Source organism: Camelus dromedarius, chromosome X (assembly GCF_036321535.1).
Source record: "Camelus dromedarius isolate mCamDro1 chromosome X, mCamDro1.pat, whole genome shotgun sequence".
Taxonomy (NCBI): Eukaryota; Metazoa; Chordata; class Mammalia; order Artiodactyla; family Camelidae; genus Camelus; species Camelus dromedarius.
In genome coordinates, this window is record NC_087472.1 from 73,561,897 (window position 1) to 73,579,152 (window position 17,256).

A 17,256-nucleotide genomic window follows, 5' to 3' on the forward strand; every position below is an offset into this window, starting at 1 on the left:
AGCTGATTGTCCTTCTAGTCCGCCATCTTGGCAAACTTCCTTCAGAGATTTTTGATTACTAATTAATTCTCCTTACTCATTATGGCCTGTTCAAATTTTATATTTCTTTATGATTCCATCTTCATAGATTGTATGTTTTAAGGAATATATCCATTTCTTCTAGGTTATCTAATTTATTGGTGAATATTTTTTCATTGTAATAGCTTATGATCTTTTGTGTTTTGGTAGTATCAGTTGTAATGTCTCCTCTTTCAGTTATAATTTTGTTTATTTGAATCTTATCTATTCTTTCTTTCCTAATTTTTTTAATTGAAGGATAGTTGATGTACAATATTATATGTTACAGGTATACAATATGATGATTCACAATTTTTAAAGGTTATACTCCCTTCATTGCTGGTGGGAGTGCAAGTAATATGGCCAAGTTAAACAATTTGGCAATCTCTTAGAAAACTGAACACACTCTAACATATAATCCAGCAATTGCACTTCTTGATATTTACCCACAGAATTTTAAAAATTATGTCCACACAGAAACCTGCACACATATGTTTATAGCAGCTTTATTCATGATTTCCAAAACTTGGAGGCAACCAAGATGTCCTTCAGTAGGTATAATGGATACATAAACTGTGATACATCCAGACAATGGAATATTATTCAGTGCTTAAAAGAAATGAGCTGCCAGGCCATGAAAAAACAGAGGTAGCTTAAGTGCATATTACTAAGTGAATGAAACCAATCTGAAAAAGCTACATACTGTAAGTTCCCAGCTATATGACTTTTGGAAAAGGCAAGTCTATGGAGATAATAAAAAAATCAGTGGTTGCCCGGGTTTGGGATGGGGAGTCATGAATAGGTGTAGCACAGAGGACTTTTAGGGTGGTGAAAATGCTGTATGTGGTTCTATAATTATGGATGCATGTCATGTAGACATTTGTCCAAACCTATGGAATGTACAGTGCCAAGAATGAACCCTCATATAAACTATGGGCTTTTAGTACTTATGTTATGTCAATGTAGATTCATCAATTATAAAATGTACCACTCTAGTGAGGGATAGTGATAGCAGGAGAAGCCTATGTAAAGGCAGGGAATAATAGGGAAATTTCTGTACCTTCCTCTTAATTTGCCATGAATCTAAAATTGCTCTTAAAAATAAACACACCACATACAACACAAACACACACAGATGTATATATCACACAAGATACACAGATAATTTCAAATGTTCTAGTGGCCAAATTAAAAAAATTTAAAATAGGTGAAAATAGTTTTTAGAAATTCAGTAGAGAGTTTCAATAGCAGATTTGAAATAGCAAGATAATCAGTGAATTTGAAGGTCAGGCACTTGAGATCATCCATTCTGACTACCAGAAGGAGAAAACAATGAAGCAAAATGAAAAGAGACAAAGAGAGCTATGGGGGTACCATCATTAGTATCAATGAATGCATTATAGAAATCCCAGGAGAATAGAGAAAGTGGCAGAAAGAATATTTGAAGAAACAATGGCCAAAAATGTCCCCAAATTTCATGAAAGACATGAGTATACACTTCCAGGAAGACAGAAAACTCAAAGTAGATAAACTCAAAAATTTTGTAATCCAACTGTTGAAAGAGCGAGTTTTGAAAGCAGTGAGAGACACATGATTCATCACATATAATCCTCAAAATTATTATCAGCTTATTTCATCACAAGACAGGTAAGCCAGAAGGCTGTGGAATGATAGATTTAAAGTGCTGAAGGAACAATAACAACAACAACAACAACAAAACAGTCATACAAGATTTCTGTATGTAGAAAATCTATCCTTCAAAAACATTTCCAGATAAACAAAAGCAAGGAAGTTCATTGCTAGCATAACTGCCCTGCAAAAGGGATCAAGGGAGTTGTACAAGTTAAAAGAAAAAAATCTAGATGGGGACATGAAGCCATCCTAAGAAATAAAGAACACCACTGAAGTAATATTCATTGAAAAATATAATAGCCAAAATTATTTTATTTTGTTTATTTCTGTATGATTTATAAGACAATCTATACAATGGGCACATGATGCATAAAGCTGTAATGTGTGACTATAACAATATAAAGGAGAAGGAAATAACTGTATAGGAGCTGTATTTTGTACTATTGAAGCTAAGTAGGTATGAAGTAATTAGACCTAGCAAATTGACCCTCAGTCCTGGTACAATCAAGACCTGCCATCTCCCTGACAGCTTCCCCAAGAGCAGAAAAGAAAGAAGAGTCATCAAAAGAGAATTAGAGAAATCCACAGTTATAGCTAGGGGATTCAGTAAAACACTCTTAGCAACTGATAGAACAACTAAATAAGAATATCAGTAGGAATGCTGAAGATCTGAAAAAACAGTCAACCAAAATAGGATCTAATTAATGTATATAGACCATTCCAGTCAACAGCAGCAGGATATTTTTCTTCAAGCACCCATGGAACATTCACTAACATACACCTTTATCCTGGGTCATAAAACAATCCCCAACAAGTTGAAAAGATGTGATATCATACACAGTGTGTTCTTTGACCATAATGGAAGAAAACAGAAAATCAATAACAGAAAGACAACAGGAAATATCTCTGAACACATTGAAATGATACAACATATTTCTAAATAATCCATGGGTCAAAAAAAAAAATCATGAAGGACATGAAATATACCTGGAACAGAATGAGAATGAAGCCACAGAAGCAGTGCTGACAGGAAAATTTATGGCACTAAATACTTACAATACAAAAGAAAAAAAATTCTCAAGTAAATAAACTGAGCTTCTATCCTAAGAAACTAGAAAAGAAAAGAGAGAAAAAAAGAAGTGAAATCACAAGAGAGGGAATAATAAACACCAGAATGTAAATCAAATTGAAAATAGGAAAACAACAGAAAAAAATCAAAGAAATTAAAGGTTATTCTTTCAAAACTATTACTGAAATAGACAACCGTCTAGCAAGACTGACAAAAATACCAAAGAGAGATGACACAAATCACCAATACCAAGAGTTAAACAGGGGATATCATTCTAGAGTCTGCAGCTATTAATAAGTATAATATGGGAATACCCTAAACAACTATATGCTCATAAACCCAACAATTTAGAAGAAAGGGACCAATTCCTTGAAAACCAAAAATTATCAGAACTGAAATAAGATTAAATAAATAGACATCTGAATAGTATTAAAACTATTAAAGGAATTGAATTTGTAATAAAAAACATTTGAAAATAAATTTCCAGGCCCTGATGATTTAAATAGAAAATTATGTGAATCAGTTAAAGAAGTCACCAATCTACACAACCTCTTTCAAAAATTAAGAGGAGGAAAAACTTCCCAACTCATTTGATGAGGCCAATGTTAACCTCATACCAAAAGCAGACACAGACAACACCAAAAAAAGCCACTACGTATCAAATGCCTCGTGAACATAGGCACAAAAATTGTTACAAAATATTACCAAGCCAAATCCAATACTGCATAAAAACAAATTATACATCATGAACAAGTGAGAGTTTTTCCAGGTAAGCAGTGTTGTTTCAACATTCAAAAATGAATGTAGTCCACAAACACTAAAGAACATTACTATGATTACATCTAGGATCACACAAGATTATGGACAAAATCCAACACCAAGTCATGATACAAATTTTCAGAAAAGTTAGGAATAGGGATGAATTACCTAAACATGATGAAGAACGTCTACAAATAACCTACAGCTAACTTCAGGCTTAAAACAGTGAGAGACTGAAAGTTTACCACTAAGACTGGGGACAAGGAAAGGACAGTCAAACTCTCCACTCTTATTCAAAAAGGGACTGGAAGTTCTAGCACTTAACATAAGTAAGATAAGGAAAAGAAATGAAAAGCATATAGATGGGAAAGGAAGAAATAAAAGTGCCCCTCTCTGCAGATGACGTTGTCTCCATAGGAAATACCAAGAAAGCTACCAAAAACAAACAAACAAACAAACAAACAAAAAAACACCACCAACCATCCACAAACTCCCAAAGCAAAAAGCAAAAACCAAAATTGAGTTAAATCAGGTCTGAGGCCGCAAAATCATCTGTCAAAAGTGAACTGTGTTTTAAATCTTAGGCCAGCACTTCCTGATGGGGAGCCCTCAGAACCCTCAGAGCCTTGGCAGGATCACAGTGTGGTCCCAGGTGGCCGTGCTCTATGTCCCCCCAGCCACACCTTCCTTTCTCCTCCCCTCAGTGCAAGGGGCAGATCCAAGAGGTTGCCAGGGGTTTTCTGCCTCTCCCTGGGGCAGTCACCTGGAACCCAGGGTTGTGGTGCTGGGGCAGTGACCTCACAGCACAGCAGGCCTAGTCAGGCCCCCAGCACCCAGGCCACTGAGCACCAGCCAGAACAGCCATGTCTCAGGTGGTGTCCAGATGTGGTGACAGGGTCAGCCCTCTGAATTTGGGAGGTGGCCGGGTGGGGCTGGCCTGCTGAGGAAAGCCTAGCTAGGAGGAAATGCCCTGCCTTCCTCCACACTTGTGCAAACGACTCAGAGTAAGATAATTCAAGGCAGTGAAACTGAAATAGACCATAACATCATCAGAAAGACCCACTGGTGAAAGCAGAGGATGAAAAAGAAAATGAAAGCAGTGTTTTATCATATTATTACAAGAGGCCTTTTGAAATTTAAAAACATGACTAGTTTTTCTTCAGAGGACTGCTCTTTTCAGTGCCGGGTCCATCAAACCAACCAGCCCCTAGATGTCAGCTGTTTGCTATTCTTGATTATACTTTGGAACACATTATTAAATATCCTCATGCTAGAAATGGGAAGACAAAACACCTCTCAGAATTTTATAGATTTTTTTGTTTTACATTTTACTAGCATTCATCGATCTTTCATGTCTTGTAAACTTTTCCATTATATCCTATATCATGGAGTCTTGTACTTTTAGTTAATAGGCTTACTAAATACCACATCTGCCTATTTACTCAAATTATTTCCTTTAGCTTTGGCTTTTCCTATTGTCCAGTTTTCCTGATAAGTTGTCCAAATTATTACCTGAATCTCTCTAAAACCACAAGCTTCCATTTAAGCATCAAAAATCATTTTATTTCTTCATGGTAATTTTAATTTATATTTCAGTTCTTGTTTACAGTTTAGAGGATCCAGCTGTCTGCCAAAGCCTGAAGGCACAGAATGTTTATTCTTTTCAACATCCTTTCTACTTCAGTATTAAGAGTTACTGTCTGTCATTTTCCACGGTGATGATTTTATCTATAGCTTTTATAACCTCTTGGTCAGAAGTTATTACCTTGGTACAGGCTATTAGGGTAACTTCCTATATCAGTGAGACTACCCTATATTTCCCCTTTCATCCTGCTAGTTATACGGTGAGCTCTAAAAAAGTATTCCTGCCCAAACTATTGTTTTCTTGGTACTTGGTTGCCATTTGTACTCAAGTAATCATCCTTTTCACTTAAAGTACATATTCCAGCCTGTATTGAGATGAACATTCCCTGGTTGGACTTTCTCAGTAGATTTCTCATTGCTAAAGTTTATTGGTTTAATTGCCACAGGCTTAATTTAAGAGACATCACATTACCTGTGGATCCACTTATCAAATGGAAATGCTGCTTCATTCCATTTATGATTCACAATCTTGAGCAAACTGAAAGGCCTATACCCAAAGTAATTTATTATATGCTGTTTGTATTTCAATAAAAGTGGAAAAATTAGTTTGTTAATATATCGTCATGTCATTAATCAAAACTTACAACTACAATAAGAATCATACTTTGTCATACTTCTACAAATAGGAAGGAATGATGACTGAGGACACAGGACAAAAAAGGAACTGAAGCTTCCCCTCCACTCATTTTTATAACTCTTCAGAATGTATCTTTGGGGCTATGCTCTTATTTATTAAATAGTTATTTTTAAAGAAAAACAGAACAAAATGAGTTTATACCTGCTCAGTAATACTGTATATTACAAATGTAAATTTGTTATTAACACAATGGTGAAAAGAGTCAATATTTTGGCCATATTGATGTTTCTGTTACCCAAAAAGCTGCTGGATGCAAACTGTTCTGTAATTCTGAGGTTCACTGCCAACTTTAAAATATGACCTTAAATAAACATTTTTATCAAGGTTAAAAAATAAATTGCATTTCTAGACACTAAAAATGATTAGTGGAAACCAAAATGAAAAAGACATTACCGGAGGAGGCCAAGATGGTGGAGTAGAAGGACGCTTGTAGCTCACCCTCTCCCACAAATACACCAAGACTCACATCCACAGACCCACTCAGCCAACCAGAGCACCTGCGGAACCCCGACAGAACATCATCCTCTTCAAAAGACAAAGACGCCAAAAATCTGGTAGGAGAAAAGGAAAAAAGAAAGCAGAAAAGGCAAAACAGTGCGGATGGGTCCAGCGGGGAGGGCACGGCAAAGGAGGACTGGTGCTCGTTCGCTGGGTCTCCCCTCTCCAACCGAGAGGCCAATAGGACTGAGGGGGAGCCTCCAAGGCTCGGATCTGTACAGAGCAGCCCTTGACTGACAGAACTAAGTTAAATGGGCACAGAGGGTTACCGCGACACCCAGCCTGAGATGCGGCCCAGCACCTGGGGTCTGGGCCAGGCTGCCCGGGCCAGGCTGCCGGAGACAGGCGGAAGACGGGGGCGGCTGCACTGAGGCAGCCCAGGGGGACTGCAGGGGGCTGCGCGCCATGGCTGTGGGTGTGCAGGGCAGAACAGTCTGGGCCCTCCATAAAACAACACGGCTGATGTGCCCTGGGGGGAAGGGTGCATACCCCCATCTCTGAAAACCCGCAGAAAGTTTTCGGGGGAAGAGAGGCGGGGCTCAGGCACAGCTGCCATATGTATCCTCTGGCACTGAGCACCCAGGTGGGGGAGGGGGCGAAACCTGCATCCGCACCTGAGGACTTAGCAGCCTCAAAGGCCAGACGGAGACTTGCCTACAGCCTGAGGCAGATAGGTTCCTTCCGTCCTGATCCCTCAGAGAACTTGCTCCGCCAAGACAAACAAGGAACTGGGTTTTGGCCCGGAGCAGGGACAGGGCTGTTTCTTGGTTTTCCCCGAGCCCGCAGCGGCACAGAGCAGCGGAGCGACCAGCGCCGGGACAGGGCGGGCAGCCTCCCGCCTTTCCGGCAGGAACGCTGCACCTGACAGAAGTGCTGGGAGAGGGTGCGACCCGCCCTCCTACCCGGCCAGTCTGCAACATCTGACTGCGGCATCAGGAGGGGCAGTGACCCGCCCGCCCACAGCAAAGGAGAGCTGCACCTGACCCAGTGTTGGGAGGGGGCGCCACCTGCTTGCCGACAGGCACTGGGAGCAGCACAGATGAAGGCGCCAACGGAGGGCCTCTGGAAACAGCAAGCTGAGCTTCCAAAACAGGACGAAGACAGAAAGAGTTCGCATTAAGGGCACACAGACTCCATGAGAACACCCCTCCCCTTTTTTTTCTCTTTTTTCTTTTTTAAATCTGCTTTTACCTGTTCTATTTTGTATTACCCTTTTAATTTTTACTTCTTAAACAATTATATATACTCCCAGTTTTAATCACTTTTAAATTTGGAAAAATATTTTTATTATTTATTTTTAAAAATCCACATCATTTCATTTTTATTTCTCTTGGTTTTGATGTCCTATTATTGATTATACACAGGCTTAAAATACACTTTTCCCCTCTTTTCTCCTTTTTTAAAGGTTTTTAAAAGACGTCTCAACCGGATTTCCTATTCTACTTCAATTTGCTTTTATATTATTCATTATACACTGTTTTCAAACCATTTTTTCTCCCTTCTTTTAAAATTCTGTTTCTCTCTCTCTCTCTGTTTTTTTAAGTGTTATTCCTACATAGGCGTTAGATAGATAAATAAATAGACTCCGTAAGGACCACAACAGATAACTGATACTCCATAAACCACAGTGCCAGAGAGGTATGAGCAAGATGAAGAAGCAGACAAACCATTTCCAATTAAAAGAACAAGAGAAATCCCCTGGAAGAATGATCAATGAAATAGACATCGATAGCCTACTAGATCAAGATTTCAAAAAAGGAGTGATCAAAGTACTGAAAGAACTAGAAGAGATAGTGTTTAGAAATATAAAATATGTCAAAAATCAAACTGAAGCTATAAAGAAGAGCCAAGTAGAATTGGTAAACTCATTGGCTGAAATGAGAAATGATCTAAAGGCTGTGCAAAGCAGACTAGATAATGTAGAGGAATGAATAAGTGACCTAGAAGACAGGACAACAGAAAGCACCCAATCTGAACAGCTACAGGATAAGCAAATGACAATAGCATAAGGGACCTATGGGATGACATAAAGCATGCCAATCTTTGCATAATAGGGGTCCCTGAAGGGGAAGAAAGATCAAAGGGGATTGAAAAGGTATTGGAAGGAACTGTGACTGAAAACTTCCCAAACTTAAAGAAGGAATCAGATATCCAAGTACAGGAAGCTCAGAGGGTCCCAAACAAGAAGAACCCAAATAGACCCACACCAAGACATATCATAATAAAGATGGCCAGAGTCCCAGAGTCAAGGATAAAGAAATGATCCTAAAGGCAGCAAGAGAAAAGCAAAGAGTGAGTTACAAGGGAACCCCCATAGGGCTCTCAGTTGATTTCTCTACACAATCACTACAGGCCAGAGGGAGTGGCAAGATATATTCAAAGTCCTGAATTAAAAAAAAATGGTGCAGCCTAGGATACTTTATCCAGCAAGGCTATCCTTTAGGACAGAAGGAGAGATAAAGAATTTCACAGACAAGAAAAAACTACAAGAGTTTAGCAACACTAAACTCGTGCTAAAAGAAAGATTGAAAGGTCTACTCTAAATAGAAAAGCAGCAGGATGCTACAGAAATGAGAAACTCACAACTGGAAAGGTGATAACTCATGAATTACAAATAAACACGAAATTGTAAAAGAAGACATCTAAATCTTTGGGAGAAGGAGGCAGGAAAATATAGAATTTTTTTCTTTCTTTAAAAATTTTTTGTTCTCAGTATGGTAGGTTTGAGATCATGTTACTATCAGTTTAATAAAACCAGGTATACTAATGGGCTAATAGACTTACAAAAAAGGGTAACGACAAGCCAAAAACTTACAAAGGAGTCACAAAAACTAAATAAAATCCATGATAATACAAAGGAAAATTACCGAACCACAAAAAGAAGAAGAAAGGAACAAAGAGGAAATAGCAAATCAACTGCAAAGATAAGTTCCAAATGGCAATAAACACACATCTATCATTAATTACCGTAAATGTTAATGGACTAAGTGCTCCAGTCAAAAGACATAGAGTGGCAGACTGGATAATACAGCAAGAACCTTCAACATGCTGCATACAAGAGACCCACTTTAGGGAGAAGGACACATATGGATTGAGAGTGAAAGGATGGAAAAGGATACTCCTTGCAAATGGAAAAGCCAAAAAAGCAGGTGTTGCGTACTGATTTCAGACAAAATAGACTTTAAAACAAAGGCCATAAAGAAAGATAAAGAAGGACATTTTATAATGATTAAAGGAGTGATACAAGATGAGGATTTTACACTCATTAATATATATGTACCCAATATAGGAGCACCTAAGTACATAAAACAATTACTAACAGAACTAAAGGGGGATATTGATGGGAATATAATCATGGTTGGAGATTTTAACACCGCATTAACATCACTAGACAGATCTTCCAGGCAGAAAATAAATATAGCAACAGAGAAATTAAATAAGACGATATAGAAATGAGACTTGGTGGATATTTTCAGAGCATTACGCCCCCCCAAAAATAGGATATACATTCTTTTCAAGTGCACATGGAACATTTTCTAGGATTGATCATCTACTTGGGCACAAAAGAAACCTCAAAAATATTAATAAGATACAAATTATTTCTATCATCTTTACTGACCACAATGCCATGATACTAGAAATCAACAACAGAGAAACATAGGAGAAAAAAAGGAAAAGATGGAGATTAAATGATATGTTATTAAAAAACCAATGGGTCAATGAGGAAATCAAAGCTGAAATTAAAAAAATACCTTGAGACAAGTGACAATGAAAGCACAACCACACAAAATTTATGGGACACAGCAAAGGCAGTGCTAAGAGGAAAGTTTATAGTGATACAGGCCTTCCTAGAAAAGAAGAACAATCTCAAATAAACAATTTAACCCACCAGCTGAAAGAACTAGAAAAAGAAGAACAAAAAAACCCCAAAAGGCAGCAGAAGGAAGGAAATTATAAAGCTTAGAGAGGAGACAAATAAAATAGAGATTAAAAAAACTGTAGAAGAAATCAATCAAACCAAAAGCTGGTTTTTTGAAAGAGTAAATAAAATCGACAAACCTCTGGCCAAACTCACAAAGAAGAAAAAAGAGAGAGCACAAATCAGCAAAATAGGAAAGGATAATGGAGAAATTACAACAAATAAAATAGAAATACAGAATGTCGTAAGAGAGTATTATGAAAAACTATATGGAACCAAACTGGATAACCTAGAGGCGATGAGCAAGTTTCTGAAAACATACTGTCCACCAAGACAGAATGAAAGAAACTGACCACTTGAACAAACCGATCACTAGAAATGAAATCAAAATACCAATAAAAAACCTCCCTACAAATAAAAGTCCAGGACTGGACGGTTCACCAGGGAATTCTACCAAACATACAAAGAAGAACTCATACCAGTCCTTCTCAAACTCTTCCAGAAGATTGAAAGGAGGGAATACTCCCAAACTCATTCTATGAAGCCACCATCACCCTGATACCAAAACCAGGCAAAGACACTACAAAAAAAGAGAATTATAGGCCAAAATCACTGATGAACATAGGTGCAAAAATCCTTACCAAAATATTGGCAAATAGAATCCAACAAAAGATAAAAAGATTATACACCATGACCAAGTAGGGTTCACCCTAGGGACACAAGGGAGGTTCAACATACACAAATCAATCAATGTAATACATCAAATCAACAAGAGAAAGGACACAAACCACATGATCATCTCAATAGATGCAGAAAAAGCAGTTGATAAAATTCAACACCCATTTATGATAAAAACTCTCACCAAAGTGGGTATAGAGGGAACATATCTCAACATCATAAAAGCTATATATGACAAACCTATAGCCAGCATAGTACTCAACGGTGAAAAACTCAAAAGCTTCCCACTAAAATCTGGGACAAGACAAGGATGCCCACTATCAGCACTCTTATTCAGCATAGTCTTTGAAGTCCTAGCCACAGCAATTAGGCAAGAGAGAGAAATAAAAGGGATCCATATTGGAAAGGAAGAAGTAAAAGTGTCACTATATGCTGACAACATGTTATTATATATAGAAAACCCTAAAAGGTCCACACAAAAACTAATAGAGCTGATCGAAGAATTCAGCAAGGTAGCAGGTTACAAGATTAACGTTCAAAAATCAGTTGCATTTCTTTACACTAACGATGAATCAACAGAAAAAGAAAGTAAACAAAAAATCCCCTGTAAAATAGCACCCAAGGTAATAAAATACCTAGGAATAAATCTAACCAAGGAGATGAAAGAATTATACACAGAAACCTATAAACCATTGATGAAGGAAATTAAAGAAGACTTAAAAAAATGGAAAGATATCCCATGCTCCTGTATTGGAAGAATCAGTATTGTTAAAATGGTCACAATGCCCAAGGCAATCTACAGATTTAATGCAACCCCTATCAAATGACCCAGGACATACTTCACAGAACTAGAACAAATCATAATAAAATTTATATGGAACCATCAAAGACTTAAAATCGCCAAAGCATTACTGAAGAGAAAGAAAGAGGCTGGAGAATTAACTCTCCCAGACTTCAGACAATGCTATAGAGCTACAGTCATCAAGACAGCATGGTACTGGTACAAAAACAGACATATAGACCAATGGAACAGAATAGAGAGCCCAGAAATGAAGCCACAAACTTTGGTCAACTAATCTTCGACAAAGGAGGCAAGACTATACAATGAAATAAAGACAGTCTCTTCAGCAAATGGTGTTGGAAAAACTGGACATTAGCAAGTAAAGCAATGAAGCTAGAACACTGCCTTACACCATACACAAAAATAAACTCAAAATGGATCAAAGACTTAAACATAAGACAAGATACAAGAAACCTCCTAGAGGAAAACATAGGCAAAATATTATCTCACATACATCTCAAAAATGTTCTACTAGAACAGTCTACTCAAGCAATAGAAATAAAAGCAAGAATAAACAAATGGAACCTAATGAAGCTTACAAGCTTCTGCACAGCAAAGGAAACTATAAGTAAAACAAAATGACAACCTACGAATGGGAGAAAATTTTTGCAAATGAAACCAACAAAGGATTGATCTCCAGAATTTATAAGCAGCTCATTCGACATAATAAGAAACAACGAAACAACCCAATCCAAAAATGGGCAAAAGACCTAAACAAACAATTCTCCAAGGAAGACATACAAATGATCAATAGGCACGTCAAAAAATGCTCCATATCACTAATTATCAGAGAAATGCAAATAAAAACTACATGAAGTATCACCTCACACCAGTCAGAATGGCCATCGTTCAAAAATCCACAAACGACAAATGCTGGAGAGGCTGTGGAGAAAGGGGAACCCTCCTACACTACTGGTGGGAATGCAGTTTGGTGCAGCCACTGTGGAAAACAGTATGGAGATTCCTCAAAAGACTAGAAATAGACTTACCATATGAACCAGTTATCCCTCTCCTAAGCATATATCCAGAAGGAACCCTACTTCAGGATGACACCTGCACCCCAATGCTCATAGCAGCACTATTTACAATAGCCAAGACATGGAGACAGTCTAAATGTCCATCAATGGGTGACTGGATAAAGAAGTGGTGGTATATTTATACAATGGAATACTATTCAGCCATAAAAACGGACAACATAACGCCTCTTGTAGCAACATGGATGCTCCTGGAGAATGTCATTCTAAGTGAAGTAAGCCAGAAAGAGAAAGAAAAATACCATATGAGATCACTCATATGTGGAATCTGAAAAAAAAACAAAAACAAAGCATAAATATAAAACAGAAATAGACTGATAGACATAGACTTCAAACTTGTGGTGGCCAAGGGGGCAGAGTGTAGGAAGGGATAGACTGGGGTTTCAAAATTGTAGAATAGATAAACAAGATTATACTGTATAGCACACGGAATTATATACAAGATCTTATGGTGGCTCACAGAGAAAAAAATGTGACAATGAATATATATATGTTCATGTATAACTGAAAAATTGTGCTCTACACTGGAATTTGATACAACATTTTAAAATGATTGTAAATCAATAAAAATGTTAAAAAAAAAAAAAAGAAAATTTAAGAAAACACTTCAGGGGAGAGGGTAATTAGCTCAGTGGTAGAGTGCCTGCTTAGTGTGCATAAGGTCATGGGTTCAATCCCCAACATCCATTTATTAAAAAAATTAAAAAACCACTTCAGAATTAAAAAAAATTACCATTTAAAGTCACTCTAGAAAAATGAAACATGTACCTATACACTTAATAGCACATATACAGGATCCACATGTTGACAATTACAACATATTGATGAATGAAACTAAAGAAGACCTAAATAAATAGAGAGACCTCCCGTGCTTGTGGATTGGAAGATACAACCAGAAAAGAGGTAAATGCTCTCCAAATAGACTCCTATCAAAATCCCAGGCTTAATGCAATTTCTATTAAAAATACAAGCAAGGATGTTTTGTAGGTACAGATGAGCCTATTCTAAAATTTATATGGAAATTCAGAGGCCCAAGGATAGTGAAAACAGTCTTCATTAAGAGTAATGTGGGAGGAATATTAAGACTTGTTTTTTAACTACAGTAACCCAGACAGTGTGTTATTGGCTGAGGGATAGACACATATGCAAGTGGAACAGATAGGGAATCCAGAAATAGACCCACACAAAGATACTGGATTGAATTTTGAGAAGGCTACAGAAGCAATTCAATGGAAGAAGGATAGCCTTTTCAACTAGTAGTTCTAGAGAAACTGAACTTCAGACTATCCAAGAAATGAATCTGCACCTAAACTTCACACATCATTTAAAGTTAATTCATAATAGATTGTGGACATAAAAGTAAAACATAAAACAGTAAAAACATCTGAAATACATAGAAAAATCTTTGAGATCTAGGGCTAGGAAAAGTGTTCTTAGGCTTGACACCAGAAGTATGATCCATAAAAGGAAAAGATGATAAACTGAACCACATCAAGATTAAAAACTTGTGCTCTGTGAAAGCTCATGTGAATGTGATGAAAAGACAGGCTATCAGCTGGGAGAAAATATTTTCAAACTACATATTAGACATAAGATTAGTATTTAGAATATACAAAGAATTCTCAAAGGACAAGGTTAAAAAATAAGCCAATTAGAAAATGAACAAAAGATATGAATGACCATTTCACTGTAGAGGACATAAAATGGCACAAAAAAGCATATACAAAGATATTAAACACCATTAGCCACCAGAAGAACAAATTAAAATGACAATGAGTTAGCCCTACACACTGGTCAGACTGGCCAAAATGAAAAGCAGTGAGAATACCAAATGCTGGTAAAGATGTGGATAATCTGGATCACTCATTCTCGTACATCTTCCATGGCAGTGTAAACTGATACTGCCACTCTGCGATACAGGTTGGCTGTTTAATCAAAACTAAATGTGCAATTTCCAGAGGTCCTAGCAATTGTATTCTTGGGCATTTATCCCAGAGAAATGAAAGTTCATATTTACACAAACCCCTGTATACAAATGTTCATAGCAGTGTTATTTGTAATAGTCCAAAACTAGAAACAGCCTTCAGCAGGTGAATGGTTAAACAAACTGTGATGCGTCTCTTGCTCAGTGTACTACTCAGCAATAAAAACAGACTTTTGATACACTCAACAACCTGGATGAATCTTCAGGGAATTATGTTGAGGAAAAAAAAAAGACAATTCCAAAAGGTTACGTACTGTATGATTTCATTATTGTATCATTTTTGAAATCACAAATTTTAGAAATGTAGGCCGTATTAGTAGTTGCCAGGTTATCGGCGATAGGGATGGTAGGGTGGGAAACAATGTGTCATTATAAAAGGACTACATTTGCCATCCTCGTGATGAAGGAACACTTCAGTATCTTTCCTGTGGTGTTGGATACACAAACCTACACAACTTATAAAATTGTATGGCACTACACACACACACACACACACACACACACACACACACACACACACACACGGATACAACTGGGAATTCTGAATAAGATCAGTGGAGCATACCCATGTCAATTTGTGATATTATACTATAGTTTTGCAAGATCTTATCAGTATTGTTTCTTACAACTCCATGTGAGTCTACAATTGTTGCAAAATTTTTCTTTTAAATAAAAATAAGAAAGGCAAGGACCAAAGGAAGGGCAGGACCAAGTTGAACTAGAGGTGGTAAATGTGAATTGAAAAAGAGGATAATAGTAAGAGAGAGGGATTCTTGTAATGTATGGTGCATTTTCACAGGACTTTGCATTTAAACAGACTTAGATTGGTAACTGTCTCCATCACTGTCTGGGTGTATAACGTTGAGTGAATGACTTAACTTCTCTGTTCCTCAGTCATCTCATCTATAAATGTGAGTAATAATATTATTATACTACCCACTCTGTGAAGCTGTTCCCAACCAGCTGGAATACATGCCTCCTCTCTGTGTTCCACGTATCCCAAACTCACTCCTGCCGTGGGTCTCATCACATGGGTCTCATCACATCACATTCAGCTCTTTAATTTGTGGCTGTCTGCTTTACTGGACTATGAGCTATTCAAACACTTTTACATCCCTGTGTCTCCAGAGCCTGGCTGACCCTGTGTCTGGAGCCTGGTACCCAGCAGATGAGTGATGATGACACATGCTACCCACCCCCCAAAAGCGATAGCTGTTATTATATGTTCAGTTTGTCCCCTTTCCCGTGTCCTATCCTTGCACTTCACTACTTTTCTGTTTATATGTCTGTCTGTGCCAAGTGTTTGTGAGACCCCAGATGCCAAGCACCATGCTCCATTCTCCTTTCATTTCTCACTTCCAGAATACTCTGGAAATGTGGTGGGCATAACTGTTTGTATACATGACAAAGGCAGACTTATCTCTGTGATGACTCTGACAGAAAGAGCACCTCCTTGGTTCTGTAAATTCTAATGCAGATATTATCTGTGTAGGTACCAGGTGCTAGACAAGCTCCTGTTATTGAGTTGTGAATATGTTACATGTTTACAACTTTGATTTTTTTTTTTTGCCACCTCACAAGGGGGAATCAGTTTTCAGTACCCAGAATGTCTTAGGGCCACATATGCTAGGCTTCAGTAATTTAAAATCCACCTTCACTCATAAGCAACTGGAAAACCTTTCTGCTCAGACAAGTTGTGCTCAGTTTCAGCAATGCACGGTGTCATTACAGACAACTTCCCAGCTTCACCGTAGGCTTGTTGAGGACAGTGACCACAATACATCACTCTTGTGGACCTCTGACATCCAGTTAAGTGGCAAGCACATTGCAACTACTCAGGTAGCACCGAGTGACTCACTTATTCGGCTTTCTGTTTGTCTTTCAAAATCGATCTTGTGGGGATTCTCCATGCAGTGACGGTGGTGAGAAGAGTTTGGGCAATTCATGTCCACACAACACAGTCAAAAACCTGGGCAAAATTATTGAAAACGACTATTTCATAGCACTGACAGACAATAACCTGAGAAGTGTTTCTTTATGAAATACTGCTACTGCTTGGGTAGGAAGGTGATTTTGTGGCCTTTTAACCTGGGGGTGTTTCCATCCTCAGTCTCCAGCCCCAAAGGTAAAAATCCACACCTTTGCTATGTGTAGGTGATGGACTCAATCTGGGGATATTGGCAGGCCAGCCAGCCATTTTACGGGGAGAGTTTGGGAATGAAGAGTTATAAAAAGGCCCAGATGTTAATACTCCACCCCTCTAACTGTTAAAGTATGTATGCATGCGGGAGACTCCAGGGAGCCAGGCAAAAATGGAAAGTCTGGGACAGCTTGAGAGAGACGGATGTTGCTGTACATTGGAATGCATTCCTCGATCCACATGCCACTTGCTTGGCAGAGAGAGGTGGCCTTATGGCTTGAGTAGGCTTGCAAGATTTAGCAAATAAAATAGAGAAAGCCAAGTTAAAACTGGATTTTAAGTAAAGTAAAAGTATTATTCATTG

General features: G+C 37.9%; 1 pseudogene; it reads left to right on the plus strand.

Moving 5' to 3' along the window:
- Window positions 1-314: 314 nt before the first annotated feature.
- Window positions 315-6,083, plus strand: LOC116150690 (probable G-protein coupled receptor 160; annotated as a pseudogene).
- Window positions 6,084-17,256: the final 11,173 nt, after the last annotated feature.